Here is a 9,813-nt window from a genome sequence, read left to right on the forward strand (position 1 = left end):
ATAAAGTCTTTTCTGGAAGTGCAGGATCAATCTTTTCTGTGGCACCAGAAATAGTGGTTTTACTTTTCCTTGGAACAGTGCCCTCTAGTTCCACTTCTTTTTCAGATCCACTTGCCATTTTAGTCTGCTTTACTTTAGGTCTGGCACCTTGGCTCACAGCTTCTTTGCCTGCTACAGTACGCCAGGTACGGGTCTTGTACATAATTCCTCTAATTTTAAGTTGATGTATTTGGAGCAATACTCTTCATTAACCATCCCACTTCTGACACCATATGTGAGGCATGGGGACATTTTCTCAAAGAAAAATACTCTTCTTGATGAAAAAAAAATCAGAGGTTTATTTAACTTTCCAGACCTCCATAAAAAACAATAAGAAACTTTTTGTTAACAGTTCAAAAACTTGCAAAGCAGACTGTTACACATAAAAAAAATGATTTCTGCATCATACAGCACCACTTGTTTAAGCCAGCACTTCCATCTTGTGCTTTACAAATGACTCCCCTGCTTTCTAATCACTCCAGCCTTTTATAGGAGTCAGAACTCCCAAAATGCACTGCAGCATTCCCTTTAAATTCCAGGAAGTGCTGCTGGCCTGCCTCTTAAGAGGTGCAAGCCACCACACCAGGCTGTATCACAGGTAAAACTTTTAACTTCAAAGCTGCATTTGCAATCATGCTGTATTTTAAAATCCTTCACAATATAGTTACCACAAATTACATTTCCTATGCATATGTGTACATTGTAGCATTTATCTTACACATTATATATGTAACACAATAGCAGTTAGGTTTTTTTAACACAAGCTAGTTAATTACATGCATGGTTCACAGGTGCTGACAGATTTAGAGTAGAGAAAGGAAAGTGCATTAGGTGGCCAGCCTAATGGAGAAGAGGAAAAGTAACAGAAAGGAATACCATTCACCCAGCATAGGTCTGTCAGTCCATGTGAACACTTGCATTAAAACCAGTGTGACAGATTTTAGTACATATTATATACAATTTGAAGCTGTACCATTCACATCTCCACATAAACCACAAGGTTTGGCAGTTTAGAGGCCATCTGATATTAATGGGCATAAAGCATAAATCAGCTGAGAGAGTCACATTCAGCTAACCAGCCTTCCATAATCACAACACGGGTAAAGAAAGATTTGCATGAGGCTAAAACATATTCATTTCTCGCCTGTGTTTAAAAAAGAAGCTGAAAAGTAGAATACAGTAATAAAAGTCATGGATGACTATATGCTGTTTTTAATCAATGATTTATTTATACAGGTATTTTAACTGTTTTTTATTTCTTACAGAAAAATGTATACTATAGTATCTGGGTGGGGGTATAACAAACACAATCAATAGTATAACCGTATGGTAGAATGAATTGTTCAATTTTAATGTAAACCGTATCATTCTAAAACTCAGCTGCATAGTCTTTGTGTAGCTTACAGTACATGCTGAGTGCAAACTCTGTTTGTAAGCGATTCTGCTGATTTTCTTGGGTTCTTTTCTAAGTGCAAATTTTGTGGGCCATTTAGAGAATGTAATTGCCCATTGTAAGTTACCTGCTGAACAATAAATACCCTAATTTATTCAATCTAAAAAGCTTGTATGCAAAATAAACAAAACTAAATTATTTTTTTTTTTTTCCATAAAAGCAATGTAGAGTAGGTATTTTTGTTAGCTTGAGTTACAATCTTTAATTGAGCTGTGATATAAAAAAATGAAAATACCTAAAATGTTTATGCATTGTTTGCTCAAAGGTGATTTGAAACACTATTGAGCAACCACATTTAGCACCATTTTGCTGGGCTAAAAATGTAATTCAACAAACCAGGAGCTGCCCATGTTTTTCACGTAGATGCACTTGTCTGGTTCTTTATATGCTGATCAAAAAACCATGCACTACCTTGATAAACCGGCAGGAACGGGTCTTAAGTTGGCTTCTGATCAGCAACTGCCCTGGCTGTGATTTAGAGCCTAGTGAGGTAGCAGAAGCCTATAGATTATTCCATAAGAATTTAATTTATAGGTTTCTTTCCCAGGCTTCTCTTTGCTTTGCAGGTAAATGTGGGGAGGGAATTTTACTTGAAATGCTTTTCATGCCTGGAGTTGAACCATGGATCTGGTGTTCTTGTGCTGTCTCCATTACCACTGCTCTATGCGAGCAGGCAGATAAGGCTCTGGTTCACTTCTATGGCTATGCTTGGTAATTGCTGGTAAGCATGGCTTGTATCACCTGTTGCCAATTTGGCCACAGGTGATTTGTGTAAGCCAATTGACAGGCTATAAAACCCCCTACCCTGCTCTGACCCAGTATAGGTCTATGTTCTATAGTTCCTGGGTGCACTGCTAAGGTCTTGTATTTGGTTTTGATCTCTGTCTGTTCCTGATTTTGTATTCCTGCTGCCTGAACTGACCCCTGCCTGTGTTTGACTATTCTTCAGATCCTGATTTTGTGCTGCACTTCTCATCTGTGTTTGACCTTGACCTGTGAATGACAACGCTTCAGCTTTATGATTTGGTGCCGCTGCATATACTGATCAAAAAATCACTACACTGATGAACCCCAATATGGGTGGGACTGGTATGGCATTTGGCCATCAACTGTTTCGAATAGTGATGGGCGAATTTGCGCTGTTTCGCTTAGCGAATTTGCGCTGTTTCGCTTAGCGAAACTGCGCCGGCGGCTCGTTTTTGACGCCGGCGCCCGTTTTTGACGCCGGCGTCCGTTTTTTTCGAAAACTGGCTAATTTTCCCGGGCATTTCGCGAATTTATTCGCTGGTGGTGAATCGCGCAAATTCGCCACAAATTTGCGCCTGGCGAATAAATTCGCCCATCACTAGTTTCGAATGCTCTTTAAAATTGAGCTTTAGCTTGTAGGATATTCCGTAAAAGCTGACATTTTATTAGCAAAGCTATGTTTCCTCCAGGATATATATGGAAACCCACTATCCAGAAATCATTGAATTGAGGGAAGACCATCTACCATAGACTGCATTTGAGGCATATAATTGTAATGTTTTTAAATCATTTCTTTTTTCTTTGTTACTAATCTGTACGGATCCATATTAGTGGCAAAACAATACTATTGGGTGTAGTTAAAGTTTAAATAGTTTTTAGCAGACCTATGTTATGGAGATCCAAATTACAGTAAGAATCAGTTATCCAGAAAACCCCAGATAAAAGGTCCTATACAAATGAGTAAATCATTGGCCATGATAGTTAAAATAATCCTTTAAGGATTAACAGGACAAGCTCTTTTTTTTTTTAGTTTGCATTCTAAAACAATTCTGACATTTGTCTTGTATACTTCGACATCAATGTGGATAAAACAAAATTGTGGATGCATCATAATTCTGGATGCAGCATACCACAAGACATTTTGTCAGTCTTCTAACATTCCTCTACTACAAAAAGGCACACTTAATCCAGGGAATTTAACATCAAATACACCATATTCGCTATTGAACTCATATTTCAAACTAATAGCCTCCCAACAATCCCCCCATCCTATTATAAGAACATCAGTTAGGATTTGTACATGACAAACTCCAAACTATTACAAGAGCTGTAGATGCAATGGCAGCAGCTTTTCTGCAATCTCTTTGCAAGGATATCTGGCTAACCCTAAACTTACAACTGCTCAATGTTTTTGTGGTGCATGTAGTCAGAACAAGCAGTACAGAGAAAAGTAAGGGACAAACAGATAATGCTTTCAAAAACAATTATATTTGCAAATAAGGTTAAAATCATTCATGAATGTATAGTGATATCATTTCCTTTAATTGTATGGAAATTTGAAAGGAAGTGCCATAATCAGCCATTTTGATGACAGGGAGGTAAGCAAAATGGACAAAAATTCCTATCTCCCTCTTAAATGTTAAAAAGTATTCTCTTTTTTGGAAAGTTTGCGTCCTCCTCTGCTCATTTTTTGCCAATGGCAAATAACAATTCTTCCAGAGTGGCTAAAGCCTCAGTCCCGTATAACTGACATAAAATGCTTGCCCTTGTTCTATATGGATAGAACTGCGGCTTCAATTAAAAAAGGGAAAAAAGCAAGTTAAGTAATTCCTTGCAACATGGGAGAGTTATACAGACGATTTGCCGGAAGGAAAAAAGGCAGTGATGCGGTACTTCCATGCTACAGTATGACAGCAGATTGATACTCAATGACCCCACAATTGTTGTCTATCCTTCAAGCGCCTTCATCCTCTATTGAACTTTTGTGGAGTGTAATGCAGTTTATTGCTAAAATCAATAAAAGTATATCTTCTGACTGTGAAAATGAATGTTCTATCTTAATGGAAAGACATTTTATTCTCTGATATGAGATCCACACAGTTTATGTTGGACTATAGATGTTTGGAGGATATAATTTCATAAACATATGTCGTATATTAAGAAAGATGCAGCAGAATTTGTTTTGACATCATATTTGTTTTATGCACAACACTATGGCAGAACATGTCACATCATTCATTTTGAAGGTATGAAAATGATTTGTTTAGACAAAATGATATGGTGGAAAACGGTGAACCATCTAGATAAACTTTGCTCCATCCATAGGGCTAGAGAGTTTTCTATAAAAGGAATCCCAAGAGCAAGGTATAGATAGAACTATATTGGGGGTTCTGGGGATATTTTGCAATTGGGGGTTCATCTGCAAAATGAAAACCATTCTTTCTAGGTGTAAGCTCTAACTGGCAAAATGTGTGCAAATAGAAACAACAACCGGATGGATTGGAGGCCTCTAACACATGTAGTGATATAGATCCCTATACTTGTTCGCCCTTCTAGAAACTTTAATGATTTCTATTGACCCTCTGGTTTTCCTTAATTTTCTTAAAGGGATTGTTCTCCTTTAAGTTAACAGATTTTTGCCCGAAAACCCAGAGAACTTGTGATCTATCATACAAGTCTTTTAAACATTGCAATATATCACCCTCACCACTTTCCCACATTTGCAGGAGGCATTTGATTAGTAGAAGTCAATGTAAGTCTTGCTCAGCCAAGCAAGAACAGCATTTGTATTAAATTTAGCCTATAATAGAATACATTTAATTTTACTGTTTTTTGGACACAATGCTCACCAAGAAAGCAGCTTAGTCCATAAACACTTAAGTTTACAGAAAGCCCCAGGTATTCCGTGATTACAGAATTTTAAGTTATAATTTACCTAGTTTTTCTACTTTAGGTTGACACTTTGAAAAGCAAAATTTCAATGCATTCCAGATCAGCTTTTGGCAGAGGTTTTTGGACTTTTCAGTCTAAGGTCCCTTTGAGGTCTATAACTTGCTTATGGCTCCTTAGATTATAACTAGAATAAAGACATACATGATAAAAATACAGCTATTTAACCCACCGATGAAAATACTTATTTCATTAGGGCTTCTGTCACAATGATGTGCACAGTATGTAATGTAAATGCAACTTAGACATCATGCAGGATTGTGTAACACAGTGAAGTTGATGGAGCCTTGGCAATGTTTCCTCAGCATTATTGTGGAAGTGAATTTGATTGAATGTTGACTGTATGGTTCAGCATATGTAAATGTTTTACTGACTGACAAATTCTCTTTCTATAGTCAGATAATAAGCCGCTAGCTGGGTTCATATAGGCAACTCATTGGGAGACACAGTAGTTAATATATAATAACTGTTATAACCATTTTCCAGAAAAAACAAACGAATATACAGTATTGCAAAAAGAAAAAAAAAAAACACTTTGCATTTCACAGGGTTTAGCATGTCACAGTGACAAGTAACCAGCATGTGTTTGAGCTAGTATGCTTTAATAGGGGCCTATTATCAAGCTATGAAAAATGATTTATGCTGGGGAACTAGTGTAACAAGTAGTGCAAAGCAAACATTGAAAGTACAAGGCTGTCCATGGGGCAGATGTACTAAAGGCTAAGTGACTAATGCTGGTGACGATTTGCCAGTGTTACTGTTTTTGGGCAATTTGCCAATTTACTAACGGGCACAGGCGTAACTTCGATACGAAATAAACAGATGCCAATTTACTAACAGGCGCAGGCGTAACTTCGCTACGAAAGAGACAGACGAATTATTGCTCTGGCAAATGGACGTAAGTACGCATTTTCACTAAGATGTGGATTTTACTGAATGTTACCTCTTTCACCAGACTTGCCTTCGCCTGCTCAGATTAGGCAAAGTGCATTGGAGTTCCTCCAACTTTCTTATTTCTTCAACTTTAGCAGCCTATTCCTTAAGTGTAGGTGGTTGAGAATCTTTCCATTTTCCTGGAATAACGGCTTTTGCCACTTGTAATAGATGCAGGGTAAGGGGGTCAAGAGCTGCCTTTTTTATTGTCATTTGAAATATTCAACGTGATTAAAGCTGGGTCATTATTGAAATCTCTGTTCCTGACACTCTATAAATATTGCTTAGAACCTCCTTCAAATAGATTTTTATTATGGGGCACGTCAGCCATATGTGAGTAAGCGATCCTGCCTCCGCACAACCTCTCCAGCACTCGCCTGAATTGTTAGGGTACATCTTACTGAGCCTGGCTGGTGTATAGTGCCATCTTGAAGTCAATTTATAAATGGCTTCAGTCGTCCTAGAGGTCTTAAAGGCTTTGTGTATGCTCTGGAAAATTGTGCTCCACGTTGGTTCTGGAATAGATATTTTTTAACTCCCTTTCCCAAACTGAGCAAAACACAGGAAGGGTTCTGGGAATGCCATTCAGTAATAACTTGTAAGAATAAGACAGCATTCTCATATTACTTATTGAAGATGTTAGGAGTTGCTCCCAGGGAGTAAATGGTCTGGACCACTTATTTGGTTTAATTGATTGTAAATACCCATGTGATTGATTATAATTCCAGATCTCTCTGGGGTGAGAGCCCCATCACTTTTGTATCAGTGCTAATGGAATTATTTAATCATTTTTGATAAAATCATTAAGCCTAGTACTTCGACCCTTCCAAGAGCCCCATCTAGTGAAGGCACCTTTTTCTATCCCAGGTGGAAATTCTGGGTTATTTAATAAAGTTAAGAGTAAATATGGAGGTTTTGTGAGGTTATATAATTCTTTATTCTTATGCCATGCCTTTAATGTGGCTTTTATCAGGGGATGTGCCTGTGCTTCTTTAAGGTGATCATTATTGGTTATCCATAGTAAATTTTCAATGGGGTGAGGAATAAAGGACTGTTCTAATATGCTCCATGCCTTCTTGGTTTTCCCTGTGGTCCAAGTGTGCATACGGACCAAATGGGCTGCTAGGTAGTAAAGATATGGATCTGGTAGGCTTAATCCACCCCTATCCTTAGGCAGTATAAAAAGATTATATTTCAATCTGGGACTCTTCCCTTTCCACACAAATTTAATAACCATAGATTTAATCGAGGAGAAAAATGCTTGTGGGATGGAGATCGGGAGTACTTGAAATAAATATAATAGTTTTGGAAGGAAAATCATCTTGATGGCTTGAATTATTCCGAACCACGATAGTTGAAGTTTACCCCATTTTTCCAGAAGTGTATGGAGGGAGTTGAGTAGAGGAAGGTCTTCGTAAGCTCTCCCAAGATTAGCTTGAATTCTAACTCCTAGATATTTAATATGTGGATTTGCCCATTTAAATGAGAAGTTTTGTTTGAGTAATTTGGCTTGGGCTTCAGCTATGTTAATATTTAATATTTCTGATTTGGAAAGGTTTACCTTAAAATTTGACAACTCACCAAATGTTTTCATTAAAGTTAGAATATTTGGCAGAGATGTGGTGGGTTTGGTGACACATAATAGTAGATCATCAGCAAAGGCTGCACACTTGTATTCAGTTCTTTCAATAATAGGCCCAGATATGTTAGGGTTGATCCTAATATATGCTAGAAGGGATTGTATTACCATAACGAAAAGAATAGGGGATAATGGACACCCTTGCCTAGTTCCATTTAATATTTGAACTCTAGGTGAGAGAGTTCCATTTACTTTTATTCTGGCAGTCGGATGTTTATATAATGCCATAATTCTTTTTCTAATTTTTTCTCCTAGGCCAAAACCCTCTAAGGTCTTTTCCAGGAATACCCAGGACAACCTGTCAAAGGCCTTTTCGGCATCTGTGGTAAGTATCAAGGTGGCAAGACCTTTGTCTTGGACCATTCGAATTAAAGAGATTATTTTTGCTGTGTTATCCTTTTCCTCTCTTCCCGGGACGAAACCCGCTTGGTCTGGATGTATCAATTGAGGTAGGTATTGTTGTATTCTGTTTCCCAATATTTTGGCATAGATTTTCATATCAATGTTAATTAAGGATATGGGCCTATAGCTGGAGCATAATTGAGGATCTTTATCGGGCTTGGGTATAATAGTAATGTGAGCTTCTTGGGCTTGTGTATTGAAGCCGTTATAGTCAGATATAAAATTGTAGTATTCTAAAAGAAGAGGGGTTAGGTCATCCTTGAATGTTTTATAGAAGGAGGCCGTAAATTCATCTGGTCCAGGACTTTTACCATTTTTTAGGGAATCAATACAGTCAGCTTTCTCCTTTATAGTGAATGGTTCGTCTAGTAAATGGGTTTGATCAGGAGATAATCTTGGTAAATCTGCTTTTGTAATAAAATCGTCTATCTTATCAATAAGTTCAGCTGAAGGAGGAGAGGATTTCAATTTATATAGGGTCTGATAATCTTGAAATGCTTTTCGTACTATGTTGAGTTAAATTGTTTTTATCCTTAATAGACATAACATGCGTTTGAGGTTGGAGCTTCTTAAGTATTCCTGCAAAGTATTTCATACATTTATCATTAAGTTTGTAGTACCTTTGTTTACAACTGAGATAAGCTCTCTGCACCTTAGAATCTAATATTGATTTCAATTTCAGTCTTTTACAATCCAGAGTAGCTTAAGTTTCTTTAGAAAGGGAGGTTTTATGCTCCATCTCTAGTAGTGCTATATCTTTTAGAAGGATATTACTGTCTTTTCTCTTTTCTTTTTTTAGGTTGCTACGCATTGATATAAGTTTACCACGTAACACACATTTTAGAGTCTCCCACAAAACTGCTGGGGATGTCTCTGGTGAGCTATTTACAGTATATGAACTATCTGATCAACCCAACCTTGGATCAGCTTTCTCCTATCCTCACTATGCAATAGGAAATCATTGAGATGCCAGTTAAACTCCTGTTTCATTGTTTGCAGAATTTGAAATGTAGTAGTTATAGGAGAATGATCTGAGATAAAGGAAGATCTGATGTCGGCCTGGGAGAATAAATGTAACCAGTACGGTGATACATATATGTAGGCAATTCTTGAATAAATGTTGTGTGTTTTAAAAAAGTGAGTGAAGTCTCTTTTTGTGGGGTTCAAAGCTTTCCAGATATCAACTAAGTGGATATCCCTAAATATTTGTTTCACTTCTCTGAGGCCATTGTATGATATGTTACTTTTACCAGAGGAAGAATCCGTTGATGGGTTCATTGTTAAGTTTAAATCACCTCCCAAGATGATTAACCCTTCACTGAATTCTTCTAGTATTTTCATGAATTTTCTAATATAGCTAACTTGTCCTGAGTTAGGTATGTAGATATCAGGATTTTAGATTTAAGCCATAAGTGGTTATTATCAAAGAACAAAGATTATAGAATAGGACACTGCCACAGAACAGCTGTGTTAGACTCTACACTTCAAGGTTAGAGGCCTTTCTACTAATTAGGGTTGTAGAATGTTTACATAGAACTAAGAATACATCTGTTGTCTCATGTCACAAGTATTCCTAGTGCAAGGTTAAGAAAGACACCTATAGCCTCAAAAACACACCCACTGCACTGATACCATTCTGGACACTGCTAGC

The 9,813-nt window shown here is 37.3% G+C and overlaps 1 long non-coding RNA gene across 1 annotated transcript; it reads left to right on the forward strand.

The window, feature by feature from the left end:
• Positions 1 to 579: 579 nt before the first annotated feature.
• Positions 580 to 9,299, forward strand: LOC121397024. The gene is made up of 3 exons (XR_005963354.1): positions 580 to 637; positions 8,016 to 8,085; positions 8,962 to 9,299. It is a non-coding gene; the product is annotated as an uncharacterized LOC121397024 (long non-coding RNA).
• The last annotated feature ends 514 nt before the right edge of the window (positions 9,300 to 9,813 follow it).

This window comes from Xenopus laevis, chromosome 8L (assembly GCF_017654675.1).
Source record: "Xenopus laevis strain J_2021 chromosome 8L, Xenopus_laevis_v10.1, whole genome shotgun sequence".
NCBI lineage: Eukaryota > Metazoa > Chordata > Amphibia > Anura > Pipidae > Xenopus > Xenopus laevis.